The sequence below is a fragment of the Crinia signifera genome, chromosome 7, assembly GCF_055691185.1.
Source record: "Crinia signifera chromosome 7, ASM5569118v1, whole genome shotgun sequence".
Taxonomy (NCBI): Eukaryota; Metazoa; Chordata; class Amphibia; order Anura; family Myobatrachidae; genus Crinia; species Crinia signifera.
The window spans coordinates 189685914-189702550 of NC_139223.1; the positions used below are offsets into that span (position 1 = coordinate 189685914).

A 16637-nucleotide genomic window follows, 5' to 3' on the forward strand; every position below is an offset into this window, starting at 1 on the left:
GGAGTCCAGTGCTCAGAGAGCTATTCCTGGCTCTAAACAGCCCAGACCTTGTCAGCATGCTGGAAGAACGCCCAGCCACACAGAACCAGTGCCAGCACCCTGCACCTCCACCAGTGGGACCCCACCAGAGCGCCCTCACAGGTATGCCCTGCTGCACCAGCGTCCCCCTGTGGCAGGCCGTGACAGTACCCCCCCCCCCTTTAGGGTGGCCTCAGGACACTTCCCGGGTTTCTCTGGGTGTTCCTTGTGAAATTTACGAATTAATGCTGGAGCGTGGATGTCTGAGGCGTAATCCCAGGATCTTTCTTCAGGACCATATCCCTTCCAGTCCAAAAGGTATTGTAGACGTCTATAACGACAACAGGAGTCCAATATTTCCTTAACTTCGAATTCTTCTCCTCTCTCTGTAAGGATTCTTGGAGGGCGAGGTAGAGTTCTTCGGAACCGATTCAGAACTAAAGGTTTTAACAAGGAAATATGAAATGATGACGGGACTTTGAGATAAGGAGGTAACTTGAGCCTATAGGCTACTGGATTGATGACTTCTACCACAGGGAATGGCCCGATAAAGCGAGGAGCAAACTTCATGGACGGGACCCGTAGCCACAGATTTTTGGTAGATAGCCATACTTGGTCTCCTATGGACAATCTCGGAACTGCTCTGCGCTTCTTATCAGCCCATCTTTTGTAATGGTTAGAAGATCTCTTTAAATTAGATAGCACTTTGTTCCATATTCTTGAAAAGTGCTTCAATGACTTTGTCACTGCAGGAAGATCCAATGCAGGTATTTCAGGGAACCCAGGAACCTTAGGATGGTTTCTGTAGACGATAAGGAATGGTGAGAACCCAGTAGACGAATGGTAAGTGTTATTATGAGCGAATTCAGCCCATGGCAAATGTTCCACCCAATCATTCTGAGAGGAGGATACATGGATGCGAAGGGAGGTTTCCAGGTCTTGGTTTACACATTCCGTAGAACCGTTTGACTGTGGGTGATAGGCAGTAAAGTATTGTAATTTTATTTGAAGTGCTGAACAGAGGGCTTTCCAAAATCTTGCAACAAATTGAACACCTCGGTCTGACACGATTTCGGAAGGAATCCCATGTAGCTTAAAGATCTCGGAAATGAAGAGTTGAGCCAACTCAGGCACGGTGGGTAATTTCTTTAATGGGACAAAATGGACCATTTTTGAGAATCGGTCAATGACGACCCAAATCGTGGTGTAACCTTGGGAGGCAGGCAGATCAGTAATAAAGTCCATCGATAGATGTGTCCATGGACGATGAGGAATGGGTAAGGGCAATAGAACTCCAGCTGGTGGTTGTCTGGACACCTTGTGCTGCGCACACTTGACGCAGGAGTCAACCAGGATCAAACCTTGTCTTGTTTTAATTTATTGGGGGGGGGTTTCAGCTTATTAAATATATATATGTATATTGCTGTAGTACTGTACACAATAGAAAAGAGGAAACTGTTACGGTTATCCCCATTCAAACCAAATTAAAATAAAATGGACTGCAGTTATATGTTTGTTATCTACCAGTATCCAAATATACATAGTCCATGTGCAGTGTACACCCCGTGCTCTGTGTTTTCGGAGAAGTTTACTAAATGCTACACAGTAGCCCCACTTTTAGGTATAACATTTTTGATTCCTGTTACTAGTTCGGGGAACAGGAAGAAATCTGGGGAATATATTCATAATGAATATAATAAGCATCTGACGGCTTGTCCGCAGAGTATGTATAAATGTTGTACCTAGCTGTAGGTGAGCAATAACACAATTTTTCCGAGTACCAGCCTCTCCATCCGGCGTACCGGCACCTTAGTATACCTATGATACTGCTACTGTATCTAGTCAGCCCCCAAAATCAGTGCAGTGCTAAGATCACCTTGCTTACAACTTCTGAGGTGATACTTCCCTCCAATTGATCAAGCAATACTTCTCTGCATGGTAGAAGTTGGGGGTGGGCGATACGCAGCTCAGCAATATGTGTATATTTATTTCTTGAAAATTCTTATATAAAGGCCCTGTTCCTCCCAGACTTGTTGGTGACCAGAAAGTACCAAAACACTGATACAAGCCTGCAGCGTTAGAACCTTATTTTAGGTAGGAATTTTCATGGGTGAGGTCAATAAGACGTACAAGTTTTTAGGTAAATAGGCAAATAAGTTCATACATCCTCTGTCTCATCTTCTATATTTTAACGTACTATCTCCTTCTCTTTTCTTTGCCAACATGTGGGGTAACTGAAGAAGCAAGACCAAACATTTCTGGCCAAATATTCCTACAAAAACCTGCAATATATCAAATTGCGGAAAACATTCCTAATGCAGTAATGAGGATTCCACTGATACGGCTTACATCCAACCTAAACCATCAGCAGCCATCAGTAGGGATTGGCCACAGACAGGCAGTAGCAGATCATACAGAAAGTGAACAGCTGGAGCAGAACAGCGCAGGGGAGAACGTGACACAAAGTGATGATCTTTACGCTACTGAGAACATACACAGTGAGTTGTCTACAACGCAATCACTAACAACGAAGGACATTATGGAAGCAGCGACTACTTTCCCTCATAGTCTGACACAAATGCCTGATATGGGCACCCAGAATGCACCAGGATATATCCCTATCCTGATTAGAGCTGAGGATTTTAAACGATTTTTTGGCAACTACTCTGTCGCTTACGTTGATGAGGCAAAATCCACACTTTATATTGTGCAGGGCGGCGGTGAAGCAAGTTATGACAGACCATCTGATGACACATCAACTGTCTTCAAAAGCGGAACCGGGAAATCCTAGGTAAGAAGCGTTCTGCTAAGAGGGTTACTGAATAGTCTGATAATAATCTGGGGCATAAATAATGCAAAAACGGTAGCATGCTTTACAAAGCATTAGAATCATCTTAAAATGTGCCCTTGGATTCAATAATAATTTATTGTGTTTCTGATAACAAATATTGATCCTCGCCCACTGTCCCCTTTACCCGGAACTAAAGCTTTCCTTTACTTCCAAGTTTCGAGAATGCCAGGACCTGATTTACTACCTTATGCTAATATGAGATTCAGTGGCCGGTGCCACCACTAGGCAGCTCTAGGCATTTGCCTAGGGCACCGGCCACTGGAGGGCGGCAGTTCGCCCCTCACCCCCAGCATGGAGGGTTAGCGCACTGTGTATAAAGCTGGTGGCGTCGGCGTCCCTGCAGTGATTAAGGTGCTGGAGTGGGCAGGGGTGTCCGTGCCGCGTGGGTACCTGCGGCGCTGTGGATAAAGCTGGCGGCGGCAGGGTCCTCTGCAGTGAATAGAAAATAACTAGCGCTATGCGGCGACACGGGAAACGCTTCTGGGTTTGAAAACTCTTGCCGCACGCTGATTGGCTGAGATTCAGCCAATCAGCGTGTGGCCAGTGTTTTCAAAATCAGCTTTATACACAGGGCCGCAGGTACCCCCTGCGCGCTCCTGTCAGACGCCGGCATGGACCCCCCTGCCCGCTCCCCAGACGGCGCAACAGGTAACCCCCCTCTCTCCCCCCCGCCCGCACCCCGACTCGCCTGGGGTGCTCCGAGGCCTTGATAAAGGTGTCCATACACTATGCGATTTTGGGCCGATTTCGGCACTTGGGGACGATAAATGGAGTGAAATCAACCCAAAATTGCATGTGTGTGACATTTGATCCGATCCGATGCGCGGTCCTGTGCACATCGGACCGGATCAGGAGGTCTGAAGTGCAGCGTGTACAATGACGTCCGACCTCCGGCAATGGGCGGGCAGCTATTAGAATTTTAAAATAATGTGTCAAATGAATGGCCGGCCTATGATTGGCTGAGAGAGAGCACTCTCAGCCAATCATCGGCCTCCCTTTCACCCACTGCACTGATCACCGCCGCTGCAACCGCCTCCTACTCCACTGCTCCTCACCGCCATTCAGCTCCCTCGCATGCGATTTATCACTTGTAAAAAATGGCGCATCAAGTGCCAGATTGTATGTGAGCCTCCCGAGGAGCTGCTGGGCGGCAAGAAAGAAAGTGACTTTCAAATAACATTAAAGTGAAAAAATAAATGATATGAAGACATATATACAGAAATATAATGTGATCTGATTGTTTCTTTACATATGTGATATTTCTAGCAGATAACTAACCAAATGTTTTATTTTCTCTTTTAGCTGTACACTTCTTCCTCTCAGGCCTGGTCAATAAATACACCGTCAATAAATAATAGCAACTATCAGAGCTTCCCGTTTCTTTTCTTACACTAAATCTGACTAATCAGTTGATATACTGTATGACAATAGATGCTTAGACGGGGTTAATTTTTTTTGGGAGCCAATTGACCTACCAGTATATTTTTGGATTGTGGGTGGAAAACGGAGTGCCCAGAGGAAACCCACGCAAGTACAGGGAGAATATACCGCTAGGCAGGCAATAGAAATCATTCTGAGGAGAGGCGCCGAGTATAAAACATCTCTGCATCTCTCCTCAGTGCGATGCGGACAGTGCGAGGACCAGCGACAGCATGAAGATTACCTGGATTACGGCGGACCAAGACAAGACATCTTCAGCACAGGACCAGGTGAGTAGGATTTCCTTCCACAGCTCCAACATGGATTTCTTCGGACCCGGACACCGCCATGGACCTGGAGGACAACACGTACCGCCGACATGAACCTGGAGGACGACACAGGACACCGGACACCAGGACAGAGGGCTACCTACGGGATCAAGATAGGTAAGTATCAGTATGTGTGTAATGTATGTATTAATTTTTTTTTTTATTGTGTCAGTGTGTGTTTATTGTACTATTTTTTTTAACTGTGGAACTACAAGACCCAGTGGGCCCTTTAATGCCCCGCAGGCTGGGACTTGTGGTTCTCCAAGTCCCAGCTTGTGGGGGAGGCTTGCTGGGACTCATAGTTCCACAGTTTTAAACAATAGTTTTTTCATCTATTTTTTTTACACCACTATCAGCCCGGTGACCACAGCCCAGGGTCACCGGGGACAGCACCAGGCTTCAGCCTGGTCAGGTAAGTCCTGGAGGGGGGGGGGACCCCTTTATTGGGGGGGTCCCCACTCCCCCAGGGCCCCTGGCCAGGCTGACCGGTCAGGGGGTTAATGTTTTGGCCGTGGGACCTTATATAATAAGTATCCCCCGGCTGTGACATTACCCTGCTGGCTGGTTGTGCCTGGAGCTGGTTCTTAAAATACGGGGGACCCCTACTCATTTTGTCCCCCGTATTTTGGGAACCAGCCCTGGAGCCTGGGGCTGGTTGTTAAAAATCGGGGAACCCCTACTTGTCGGGTTCCCTGATTTTTAATTACCGGCCCCGGCTCTTTCAGCCTGGTGCTGGATACAGCTGTGGGGGACCCCACGCTGTTTTTTTAAATTTATTTATTTTTCTATTTTTTTTTACACTCTGCAGCCTGCACGGATCGGACTGATCCGTGCAGACTGCCTACACTAATTTGTATTAGCGGCCAGCTAATACGAATGAATACACCATCGGAGGGTTACAAAGCAGTCATATCTGACTGCTTTGTACATTCCCCTCCGCAACACGACTTTGCATACGACTGAAACAGTCGTATGCAGTCGTAGGGGAAATACTAATACGAAAAACTAGGTTTTTCATATTAGTAAATTTCCCCCTAAATGTGCAAAATAATTGCATTCCCATTGTGTAGATCACAATCTACAGTCATGACAAATGTGTATACAAATAAAATAAACAAGTTGCAACATACATTTCGCAGCAGTGTATTTCATTACAAACAATCAGCACAACATATAAAAGGGAAAATAGAAGAATACGTCTGGATCCGCACCCATACCCATCCCAACTATACCAGTCCCAACTAAGGATGCATATCATGCACAGCAGGTGATATTGGGGAATCCCGAATACACACTCGTGTTTCATACCACAGGGTGTTCTTGAAACACTTCCATGCCTGCTCTTTCATAGATTCTGACAGGGTTTCTATGTAGCTTTCCCACGTTTCGATTAATTTCTCCATAAATTTTTCTTTTTGTAACGAAGCCTCAAGCCATTCCTTACTAAAAATATAAAACAATTTATCCAGAAACGGCTAAAAAGGAGGGGCTGTTGGTTGTATCCATAATTGAAGGATGCATTTTTTTGCAGCCGCAGATACAATTATTAGTAACTTTTTGACTCCCAGTGCTATTCGAGTACGTTCCGGTGTTTTACCGAATATCGCCCATTTGGGTGTCAGGGGTAGGCAATTTACTAGATGCTGAGTGACAAATCTCCAAACCTGGATCCAGAATCTCCTTATTATTGGGAAGCCCTTTGGGAGCCACATCTAGGACAGGAGTGACTCGCTAACATTCCCATAATATATCGATGGTGTGGTGATAAATATGTTTTATGGAGTACATTTAAGAATAATTCTGTATAGGACGAGGCTGATTCTAGCTTAACCGACATATCAAATATTCTCAATATTTTTTTAAGCGATGGGAATTGGCTTCTTTTTAAGCTATGGGAATTGGTTATCCCAACACGCGTTCCTTCTGTTGTATTAGGCGATCTGGTGTTACAGGGTTTTACTTTTATTTAGGATTTTGTTAATTTGTCCACACATTTGAACGTGTGTATTAAAATGGTTGGATTTGAACACAGATAGGAATTGCACTGTTTAAACCCCAAACCCCCTCTTGTGATGAGGAATAACCATCAAGATTCAATCAAATAGCAGTGGCTTTTCTAAATTATCAAGACAGCACCAAAAGTACCCAGACCATTAGGGGAAGCAGCTTGCAAAGCATCCAATGGAGCAGAGGGAAGAGCAGGAATGCACTTTTTCTCCTCCCTTACTCTTCTGTTTGGCCAAAACATCTTGAAGCAGAGGGGATAGCAGGAAAGCACTATCTCCTTTGCTCTGCTGAAGAGGAGAATATCATGGAGCATGGGGGAGAACTGAGAAACCTCATTGTAAATGGAGAGTATTACAATTGTGGCAATAGGGGCAGCAAGCTACAAAGGAATAAGGGGTGTTTTACTGGTTAAGGCCAAAAGAACATGAATTTGGAGGAAGTATGTCTTACCCACTTGATTAATTTCAGTGCAGTTAGGCCCTTATCCAGATCTGATCGCAGTACAAATTTGTTCTCAAAATGGGCAAAACCATGGAGGTTATTCTGGTTGGTGCGTAAATTTCCGAATTCGTTCGGAGCGGACCGCACGCCACGCTGTGCGGACATTGTAAGAAGAAACGCCCACAGGTCCTCCGCATTCGGACGGACTTGCTCTCTAAGAAGAGGGTGTGTTTACGGACAACATCCAAACCGTGCGTGTGCGGTGGCCACACAAAGATTCTGCACGGTCTTACAGCGTCAGAACGGACGTGAAGCTGCACGTAGGCACCGATGCGGTGTATTTCCGCAAAACTCACGACTATTCTCTGAACTCATAAATCTGTCACATGACACACTTATGCAATTAGGCTACCTCATTAAAAATTGTTTGTTTGTAATTGGAATTAGTGTTATTGCTGAATGTAAAAGTGACATGTATATTTATATTAGTGATACCAAGTTCTGTCCATTGTTTGCAGTGTAAATGTGTGTAAAAATGCAGCCGTGCTTTCAGCATATATTTGTGTGTTTTGTAATGGTCCATTTAGGCTGCAATGGTTCCAATTGAAGCAATGAAAAGAGTGTGAGTGTCACGCCTGGGGAAATTTGTGGACCCGGTACGGACATGGGGACTCCCTGGACCTCTGTATAATAAACGTGCTGGACGAATGAGCGGCTGTTGCATGAATGGGTTTATTGATGGTAAACTGTGACAGCAGCAGGAAGTTCACTTGCAAGTATGTCAGCGTCGCCGACACGAGGGTAGGCACTTTGGCGGAGGGTAATACCGGAATGCAGAGGCTTGGAGGACCACCTGGAGTGCGGAATAGGCAGGCTGGATTATACTGGCAGACAGGACTTCAGCAGAAGCTGGTAGCTGAACCGGTAGTTGTGCTGGAATCCAATAGCTGTTTGAAATAGTAACGGAGCACAGAGAACTAGTGGCCACAGTACTAGACTGTGGAGACGTTGCACTGGCAACTTCCTGTACCAGGCCTTCCTCCTAAATACCCCTTAGGGCGGTTCCCATCTGTGTGGGACTTCCTGGACCGAAGTAAGGGCAAAATGGGCTGTTTGCCCATAACCAAGATGGCGCCGCAGGAGTCCAGTGCTCAGAGAGCTATTCCTGGCTCTAAACAGCCCAGACCTTGTCAGCATGCTGGAAGAACGCCCAGCCACACAGAACCAGTGCCAGCACCCTGCACCTCCACCAGTGGGACCCCACCAGAGCGCCCTCACAGGTATGCCCTGCTGCACCAGCGTCCCCCTGTGGCAGGCCGTGACAGTACCCCCCCCCCCCCTTTAGGGTGGCCTCAGGACACTTCCCGGGTTTCTCTGGGTGTTCCTTGTGAAATTTACGAATTAATGCTGGAGCGTGGATGTCTGAGGCGTAATCCCAGGATCTTTCTTCAGGACCATATCCCTTCCAGTCCAAAAGGTATTGTAGACGTCTATAACGACAACAGGAGTCCAATATTTCCTTAACTTCGAATTCTTCTCCTCTCTCTGTAAGGATTCTTGGAGGGCGAGGTAGAGTTCTTCGGAACCGATTCAGAACTAAAGGTTTTAACAAGGAAATATGAAATGATGACGGGACTTTGAGATAAGGAGGTAACTTGAGCCTATAGGCTACTGGATTGATGACTTCTACCACAGGGAATGGCCCGATAAAGCGAGGAGCAAACTTCATGGACGGGACCCGTAGCCACAGATTTTTGGTAGATAGCCATACTTGGTCTCCTATGGACAATCTCGGAACTGCTCTGCGCTTCTTATCAGCCCATCTTTTGTAATGGTTAGAAGATCTCTTTAAATTAGATAGCACTTTGTTCCATATTCTTGAAAAGTGCTTCAATGACTTTGTCACTGCAGGAAGATCCAATGCAGGTATTTCAGGGAACCCAGGAACCTTAGGATGGTTTCTGTAGACGATAAGGAATGGTGAGAACCCAGTAGACGAATGGTAAGTGTTATTATGAGCGAATTCAGCCCATGGCAAATGTTCCACCCAATCATTCTGAGAGGAGGATACATGGATGCGAAGGGAGGTTTCCAGGTCTTGGTTTACACATTCCGTAGAACCGTTTGACTGTGGGTGATAGGCAGTAAAGTATTGTAATTTTATTTGAAGTGCTGAACAGAGGGCTTTCCAAAATCTTGCAACAAATTGAACACCTCGGTCTGACACGATTTCGGAAGGAATCCCATGTAGCTTAAAGATCTCGGAAATGAAGAGTTGAGCCAACTCAGGCGCGGTGGGTAATTTCTTTAATGGGACAAAATGGGCCATTTTTGAGAATCGGTCAATGACGACCCAAATCGTGGTGTAACCTTGGGAGGCAGGCAGATCAGTAATAAAGTCCATCGATAGATGTGTCCATGGACGATGAGGAATGGGTAAGGGCAATAGAACTCCAGCTGGTGGTTGTCTGGACACCTTGTGCTGCGCACACTTGACGCAGGAGTCAACCAGGATCAAACCTTGTCTTGTTTTAATTTATTGGGGGGGGGGTTTCAGCTTATTAAATATATATATGTATATTGCTGTAGTACTGTACACAATAGAAAAGAGGAAACTGTTACGGTTATCCCCATTCAAACCAAATTAAAATAAAATGGACTGCAGTTATATGTTTGTTATCTACCAGTATCCAAATATACATAGTCCATGTGCAGTGTACACCCCGTGCTCTGTGTTTTCGGAGAAGTTTACTAAATGCTACACAGTAGCCCCACTTTTAGGTATAACATTTTTGATTCCTGTTACTAGTTCGGGGAACAGGAAGAAATCTGGGGAATATATTCATAATGAATATAATAAGCATCTGACGGCTTGTCCGCAGAGTATGTATAAATGTTGTACCTAGCTGTAGGTGAGCAATAACACAATTTTTCCGAGTACCAGCCTCTCCATCCGGCGTACCGGCACCTTAGTATACCTATGATACTGCTACTGTATCTAGTCAGCCCCCAAAATCAGTGCAGTGCTAAGATCACCTTGCTTACAACTTCTGAGGTGATACTTCCCTCCAATTGATCAAGCAATACTTCTCTGCATGGTAGAAGTTGGGGGTGGGCGATACGCAGCTCAGCAATATGTGTATATTTATTTCTTGAAAATTCTTATATAAAGGCCCTGTTCCTCCCAGACTTGTTGGTGACCAGAAAGTACCAAAACACTGATACAAGCCTGCAGCGTTAGAACCTTATTTTAGGTAGGAATTTTCATGGGTGAGGTCAATAAGACGTACAAGTTTTTAGGTAAATAGGCAAATAAGTTCATACATCCTCTGTCTCATCTTCTATATTTTAACGTACTATCTCCTTCTCTTTTCTTTGCCAACATGTGGGGTAACTGAAGAAGCAAGACCAAACATTTCTGGCCAAATATTCCTACAAAAACCTGCAATATATCAAATTGCGGAAAACATTCCTAATGCAGTAATGAGGATTCCACTGATACGGCTTACATCCAACCTAAACCATCAGCAGCCATCAGTAGGGATTGGCCACAGACAGGCAGTAGCAGATCATACAGAAAGTGAACAGCTGGAGCAGAACAGCGCAGGGGAGAACGTGACACAAAGTGATGATCTTTACGCTACTGAGAACATACACAGTGAGTTGTCTACAACGCAATCACTAACAACGAAGGACATTATGGAAGCAGCGACTACTTTCCCTCACAGTCTGACACAAATGCCTAATATGGGCACCCAGAATGCACCAGGATATATCCCTATCCTGATTAGAGCTGAGGATTTTAAACGATTTTTTGGCAACTACTCTGTCGCTTACGTTGATGAGGCAAAATCCACACTTTATATTGTGCAGGGCGGCGGTGAAGCAAGTTATGACAGACCATCTGATGACACATCAACTGTCTTCAAAAGCGGAACCGGGAAATCCTAGGTAAGAAGCGTTCTGCTAAGAGGGTTACTGAATAGTCTGATAATAATCTGGGGCATAAATAATGCAAAAACGGTAGCATGCTTTACAAAGCATTAGAATCATCTTAAAATGTGCCCTTGGATTCAATAATAATTTATTGTGTTTCTGATAACAAATATTGATCCTCGCCCACTGTCCCCTTTACCCGGAACTAAAGCTTTCCTTTACTTCCAAGTTTCGAGAATGCCAGGACCTGATTTACTACCTTATGCTAATATGAGATTCAGTGGCCGGTGCCACCACTAGGCAGCTCTAGGCATTTGCCTAGGGCACCGGCCACTGGAGGGCGGCAGTTCGCCCCTCACCCCCAGCATGGAGGGTTAGCGCACTGTGTATAAAGCTGGTGGCGTCGGCGTCCCTGCAGTGATTAAGGTGCTGGAGTGGGCAGGGGTGTCCGTGCCGCGTGGGTACCTGCGGCGCTGTGGATAAAGCTGGCGGCGGCAGGGTCCTCTGCAGTGAATAGAAAATAACTAGCGCTATGCGGCGACACGGGAAACGCTTCTGGGTTTGAAAACTCTTGCCGCACGCTGATTGGCTGAGATTCAGCCAATCAGCGTGTGGCCAGTGTTTTCAAAATCAGCTTTATACACAGGGCCGCAGGTACCCCCTGCGCGCTCCTGTCAGACGCCGGCATGGACCCCCCTGCCCGCTCCCCAGACGGCGCAACAGGTAACCCCCCTCTCTCCCCCCCGCCCGCACCCCGACTCGCCTGGGGTGCTCCGAGGCCTTGATAAAGGTGTCCATACACTATGCGATTTTGGGCCGATTTCGGCACTTGGGGACGATAAATGGAGTGAAATCAACCCAAAATTGCATGTGTGTGACATTTGATCCGATCCGATGCGCGGTCCTGTGCACATCGGACCGGATCAGGAGGTCTGAAGTGCAGCGTGTACAATGACGTCCGACCTCCGGCAATGGGCGGGCAGCTATTAGAATTTTAAAATAATGTGTCAAATGAATGGCCGGCCTATGATTGGCTGAGAGAGAGCACTCTCAGCCAATCATCGGCCTCCCTTTCACCCACTGCACTGATCACCGCCGCTGCAACCGCCTCCTACTCCACTGCTCCTCACCGCCATTCAGCTCCCTCGCATGCGATTTATCACTTGTAAAAAATGGCGCATCAAGTGCCAGATTGTATGTGAGCCTCCCGAGGAGCTGCTGGGCGGCAAGAAAGAAAGTGACTTTCAAATAACATTAAAGTGAAAAAATAAATGATATGAAGACATATATACAGAAATATAATGTGATCTGATTGTTTCTTTACATATGTGATATTTCTAGCAGATAACTAACCAAATGTTTTATTTTCTCTTTTAGCTGTACACTTCTTCCTCTCAGGCCTGGTCAATAAATACACCGTCAATAAATAATAGCAACTATCAGAGCTTCCCGTTTCTTTTCTTACACTAAATCTGACTAATCAGTTGATATACTGTATGACAATAGATGCTTAGACGGGGTTAATTTTTTTTGGGAGCCAATTGACCTACCAGTATATTTTTGGATTGTGGGTGGAAAACGGAGTGCCAAGAGGAAACCCACGCAAGTACAGGGAGAATATACCGCTAGGCAGGCAATAGAAATCATTCTGAGGAGAGGCGCCGAGTATAAAACATCTCTGCATCTCTCCTCAGTGCGATGCGGACAGTGCGAGGACCAGCGACAGCATGAAGATTACCTGGATTACGGCGGACCAAGACAAGACATCTTCAGCACAGGACCAGGTGAGTAGGATTTCCTTCCACAGCTCCAACATGGATTTCTTCGGACCCGGACACCGCCATGGACCTGGAGGACAACACGTACCGCCGACATGAACCTGGAGGACGACACAGGACACCGGACACCAGGACAGAGGGCTACCTACGGGATCAAGATAGGTAAGTATCAGTATGTGTGTAATGTATGTATTAATTTTTTTTTTTATTGTGTCAGTGTGTGTTTATTGTACTATTTTTTTTAACTGTGGAACTACAAGACCCAGTGGGCCCTTTAATGCCCCGCAGGCTGGGACTTGTGGTTCTCCAAGTCCCAGCTTGTGGGGGAGGCTTGCTGGGACTCATAGTTCCACAGTTTTAAACAATAGTTTTTTCATCTATTTTTTTTACACCACTATCAGCCCGGTGACCACAGCCCAGGGTCACCGGGGACAGCACCAGGCTTCAGCCTGGTCAGGTAAGTCCTGGAGGGGGGGGGACCCCTTTATTGGGGGGGTCCCCACTCCCCCAGGGCCCCTGGCCAGGCTGACCGGTCAGGGGGTTAATGTTTTGGCCGTGGGACCTTATATAATAAGTATCCCCCGGCTGTGACATTACCCTGCTGGCTGGTTGTGCCTGGAGCTGGTTCTTAAAATACGGGGGACCCCTACTCATTTTGTCCCCCGTATTTTGGGAACCAGCCCTGGAGCCTGGGGCTGGTTGTTAAAAATCGGGGAACCCCTACTTGTCGGGTTCCCTGATTTTTAATTACCGGCCCCGGCTCTTTCAGCCTGGTGCTGGATACAGCTGTGGGGGACCCCACGCTGTTTTTTTAAATTTATTTATTTTTCTATTTTTTTTTACACTCTGCAGCCTGCACGGATCGGACTGATCCGTGCAGACTGCCTACACTAATTTGTATTAGCGGCCAGCTAATACGAATGAATACACCATCGGAGGGTTACAAAGCAGTCATATCTGACTGCTTTGTACATTCCCCTCCGCAACACGACTTTGCATACGACTGAAACAGTCGTATGCAGTCGTAGGGGAAATACTAATACGAAAAACTAGGTTTTTCATATTAGTAAATTTCCCCCTAAATGTGCAAAATAATTGCATTCCCATTGTGTAGATCACAATCTACAGTCATGACAAATGTGTATACAAATAAAATAAACAAGTTGCAACATACATTTCGCAGCAGTGTATTTCATTACAAACAATCAGCACAACATATAAAAGGGAAAATAGAAGAATACGTCTGGATCCGCACCCATACCCATCCCAACTATACCAGTCCCAACTAAGGATGCATATCATGCACAGCAGGTGATATTGGGGAATCCTGAATACACACTCGTGTTTCATACCACAGGGTGTTCTTGAAACACTTCCATGCCTGCTCCTTCATAGATTCTGACAGGGTTTCTATGTAGCTTTCCCACGTTTCGATTAATTTCTCCATAAATTTTTCTTTTTGTAACGAAGCCTCAAGCCATTCCTTACTAAAAATATAAAACAATTTATCCAGAAACGGCTAAAAAGGAGGGGCTGTTGGTTGTATCCATAATTGAAGGATGCATTTTTTTGCAGCCGCAGATACAATTATTAGTAACTTTTTGACTCCCAGTGCTATTCGAGTACGTTCCGGTGTTTTACCGAATATCGCCCATTTGGGTGTCAGGGGTAGGCAATTTACTAGATGCTGAGTGACAAATCTCCAAACCTGGATCCAGAATCTCCTTATTATTGGGAAGCCCTTTGGGAGCCACATCTAGGACAGGAGTGACTCGCTAACATTCCCATAATATATCGATGGTGTGGTGATAAATATGTTTTATGGAGTACATTTAAGAATAATTCTGTATAGGACGAGGCTGATTCTAGCTTAACCGACATATCAAATATTCTCAATATTTTTTTAAGCGATGGGAATTGGCTTCTTTTTAAGCTATGGGAATTGGTTATCCCAACACGCGTTCCTTCTGTTGTATTAGGCGATCTGGTGTTACAGGGTTTTACTTTTATTTAGGATTTTGTTAATTTGTCCACACATTTGAACGTGTGTATTAAAATGGTTGGATTTGAACACAGATAGGAATTGCACTGTTTAAACCCCAAACCCCCTCTTGTGATGAGGAATAACCATCAAGATTCAATCAAATAGCAGTGGCTTTTCTAAATTATCAAGACAGCACCAAAAGTACCCAGACCATTAGGGGAAGCAGCTTGCAAAGCATCCAATGGAGCAGAGGGAAGAGCAGGAATGCACTTTTTCTCCTCCCTTACTCTTCTGTTTGGCCAAAACATCTTGAAGCAGAGGGGATAGCAGGAAAGCACTATCTCCTTTGCTCTGCTGAAGAGGAGAATATCATGGAGCATGGGGGAGAACTGAGAAACCTCATTGTAAATGGAGAGTATTACAATTGTGGCAATAGGGGCAGCAAGCTACAAAGGAATAAGGGGTGTTTTACTGGTTAAGGCCAAAAGAACATGAATTTGGAGGAAGTATGTCTTACCCACTTGATTAATTTCAGTGCAGTTAGGCCCTTATCCAGATCTGATCGCAGTACAAATTTGTTCTCAAAATGGGCAAAACCATGGAGGTTATTCTGGTTGGTGCGTAAATTTCCGAATTCGTTCGGAGCGGACCGCACGCAACGCTGTGCGGACATTGTAAGAAGAAACGCCCACAGGTCCTCCGCATTCGGACGGACTTGCTCTCTAAGAAGAGGGTGTGTTTACGGACAACATCCAAACCGTGCGTGTGCGGTGGCCACACAAAGATTCTGCACGGTCTTACAGCGTCAGAACGGACGTGAAGCTGCACGTAGGCACCGATGCGGTGTATTTCCGCAAAACTCACGACTATTCTCTGAACTCATAAATCTGTCACATGACACACTTATGCAATTAGGCTACCTCATTAAAAATTGTTTGTTTGTAATTGGAATTAGTGTTATTGCTGAATGTAAAAGTGACATGTATATTTATATTAGTGATACCAAGTTCTGTCCATTGTTTGCAGTGTAAATGTGTGTAAAAATGCAGCCGTGCTTTCAGCATATATTTGTGTGTTTTGTAATGGTCCATTTAGGCTGCAATGGTTCCAATTGAAGCAATGAAAAGAGTGTGAGTGTCACGCCTGGGGAAATTTGTGGACCCGGTACGGACATGGGGACTCCCTGGACCTCTGTATAATAAACGTGCTGGACGAATGAGCGGCTGTTGCATGAATGGGTTTATTGATGGTAAACTGTGACAGCAGCAGGAAGTTCACTTGCAAGTATGTCAGCGTCGCCGACACGAGGGTAGGCACTTTGGCGGAGGGTAATACCGGAATGCAGAGGCTTGGAGGACCACCTGGAGTGCGGAATAGGCAGGCTGGATTATACTGGCAGACAGGACTTCAGCAGAAGCTGGTAGCTGAACCGGTAGTTGTGCTGGAATCCAATAGCTGTTTGAAATAGTAACGGAGCACAGAGAACTAGTGGCCACAGTACTAGACTGTGGAGACGTTGCACTGGCAACTTCCTGTACCAGGCCTTCCTCCTAAATACCCCTTAGGGCGGTTCCCATCTGTGTGGGACTTCCTGGACCGAAGTAAGGGCAAAATGGGCTGTTTGCCCATAACCAAGATGGCGCCGCAGGAGTCCAGTGCTCAGAGAGCTATTCCTGGCTCTAAACAGCCCAGACCTTGTCAGCATGCTGGAAGAACGCCCAGCCACACAGAACCAGTGCCAGCACCCTGCACCTCCACCAGTGGGACCCCACCAGAGCGCCCTCACAGGTATGCCCTGCTGCACCAGCGTCCCCCTGTGGCAGGCCGTGACAGTACCCCCCCCCTTTAGGGTGGCCTCAGGACACTTCCCGGGT

The 16637-nt window shown here is 46.0% G+C and overlaps 2 long non-coding RNA genes across 2 annotated transcripts; both read left to right on the plus strand.

Moving 5' to 3' along the window:
• Positions 1-220: 220 nt before the first annotated feature.
• Positions 221-4233, plus strand: LOC146019672 (uncharacterized). The gene is made up of 3 exons (XR_014450652.1): positions 221-861; positions 2259-2809; positions 4172-4233. It is a non-coding gene; the product is annotated as an uncharacterized LOC146019672 (long non-coding RNA).
• A 3513-nt stretch (positions 4234-7746) lies between these two features.
• Positions 7747-12440, plus strand: LOC146019673 (uncharacterized). Its single transcript, XR_014450653.1, has 3 exons — positions 7747-9067; positions 10466-11016; positions 12379-12440. It is a non-coding gene; the product is annotated as an uncharacterized LOC146019673 (long non-coding RNA).
• The last annotated feature ends 4197 nt before the right edge of the window (positions 12441-16637 follow it).